Below are 2,424 nucleotides of genomic sequence, written 5' to 3'. Positions count from 1 at the left end.
GCTTATGTGACATTGTTACAACACACAAATGCATTCAGTACCTTTATGCTGCTACATCACTTATTTCTTAGTGTCTTGTTGCTAGTATGCTTTTTTGCCTTAACCATGCTATCTAGAACACCCATTAACTATCTATCATAATCCTTTATTTGGCGATCAGCTAAGGCTAGACTAGCACCAGCTATAGCCACAGCTTTGTGATTTGGGAGGGCGCAGGAGATTTGGATGGTCTATTCAGATTAAATAACAACTTGACATTCCCTCTTATCTCTGCCCTCCTGATCACTTGTGATTTCACTGATTTCAGTGCAGTACAAACTTAATCCAAGTCACAAGCTTTCAGTTTAGAACTCATTCATAAAAAAATGATCCATAAGGCTTCCAGACCTTGGTATTTACAGATTCCAGAGCAGCATGTGCTCCACATGCTTTACATGTATTTCAAGGCCAAATAGTGCTTTTGAATATCAGGCAAACTTTAAATTCACACCAGAGCTGGAACAATTTTTCTTTTTAATAATACCTTCACAATAACCTGACAATAATCACAACCACCCCATGCTTTATTCCAAACAAAAGACAATCAAGATTTATATTTTATTTAGAATCAGGCTGCTCTGCATCAGTTGTCAAAGCTGCCTCTATTACTGAATGGCACGACCTTAACTTGTGAAAACAAATATTTGCTCCAGTTTTGCCCTTCACAACATGTATATACAACACAAACAAATCCTACAGATGGTGCCATGCATATACAAACTAGAAAAGAAAAACAAAAAGTACTATTTATCTTATCAAGTACATACATGGAATGTGTGGAACAAACACCACATCATCAACTTTAGCTTTACACTCTGTTGATGTGATCCACAGCTGTGCATGCATTCTGACTACGCGGGTACACCACAATTTCAAATACTGAGGCCAGAAATCCTTTCATTAAATTGGTTCCTACTAGCCTACTAAATAAATTTGCACATGAATAGCATCACTGAGAAAATTTCATCTGGGTCACCCAGACTTCCAAAGAATTATTGCATTAAAACATGTTACAACCCAAACCCACTCCTGCTTGATGAGGTTTTGAGGCATAGTTCTGTTTGCTGACAGTTTTTAGGTATCTGGTTTCAGAAACAAATCACATTACCTCATACCTTTCCATATCACATAATGCATTTGAAAGGGTGAAATCCCACCATCCTGAAAGAGAATCTACAGCTGATGCACCAGCATCTCACTTGAGTGTTTTATGTAGTGGAATGATGGCAACTGGTGATAATGCTTTACTCAACAAAAAGTTGTGTTTTGTAAAAGAAAACTTAACAAAATGCCCATCAATCCTGCGCTGAATGCAGAGCTATGAAATTCTGATAGTCATCTGACTCAATTAGCCAAATCCTGGCTATTGTACAATTCAGCATGAAATGATGTAACACAAATAGCACAACACTTTTCTGAATAGCTCGCATCACGGTGTCAAGCAAAACAGTAAAACTTGCCATATGCATAGTGCAACTGACATGTTTCAGCTGTCAAATAACACACATACATACCATTTTGAACACGTAGCGACGGTTTCAACACACAATGTTTATGGCGGGACAATACAATGTGCAAATGCAACAGCACTAACATAGGCTGTTTTCCGGTCACTCAACTACCATGCTTCTTGGATGAATTATAATGCATAAACGTTCTCTGTTAACAATCCAACCCAACCCCTCCGGCCCACTGACGCATAATAACCTCCGGCTTCCCCGCTGATGGCACGACCGAGGGGCCACCAAAAGGAAGGAGACATAAACGGAGAATGTGAGACAGCGACGCATCCATTCTTTACAGCTGACTTTGTCACAGTGGAACAATGGACGAAATTCAAGCAGTGAGCGGGCCAACAACAATGTTAGGGCCATGGGCGTCTTTTTGATACGCTCTGAGAGTCTGAGCACAACCCCATGCTGACTAGAGCTCCCCCAGTGCTCTTCTGAGCCCCTCCACCAGTGATGGAACCAAAGGGATAACTGATGGTAACCGCTATTTTCCAGAGTCCCTTATTCTCCAGGAGGCATCAAAAGGCAGTGTTGGAACTTCTTGTTGTTCATTTGGGGAATGGGGGACGAACCCATAAAGCTTACCCGTCTTAGTACCTAGATGAGCATAAGACAGCAAGTGCGCTTAGTTATGTTCTTGTGTTTGTTCACAGACGTCTCATGGATACCGAAAATGTAATGAAACAGTGTTCATCTTGTTTTGGTTTAAAGACGGTTTATTTGCTGGAGAAAAACCGGTCACTACTGGGCCACAGCACTTCACTGTCAAAGAAGGCACCGAACGTGCCCAAAAATGGTGCCGTTTTTTAGGCCGTTCCAGGAGGCTGTGGGAAAGGAGTGATTTTCATTAACTGCTGGGCTCCTCCCGGAAGAA

The sequence above is a fragment of the Pollicipes pollicipes genome, unplaced genomic scaffold (genome assembly GCF_011947565.3).
Source record: "Pollicipes pollicipes isolate AB1234 unplaced genomic scaffold, Ppol_2.1 Scaffold_3087;HRSCAF=3621_pilon_pilon_pilon, whole genome shotgun sequence".
NCBI classification, from domain to species: Eukaryota; Metazoa; Arthropoda; class Thecostraca; order Pollicipedomorpha; family Pollicipedidae; genus Pollicipes; species Pollicipes pollicipes.
Note: the sequence above shows the minus strand (reverse complement) of the source record.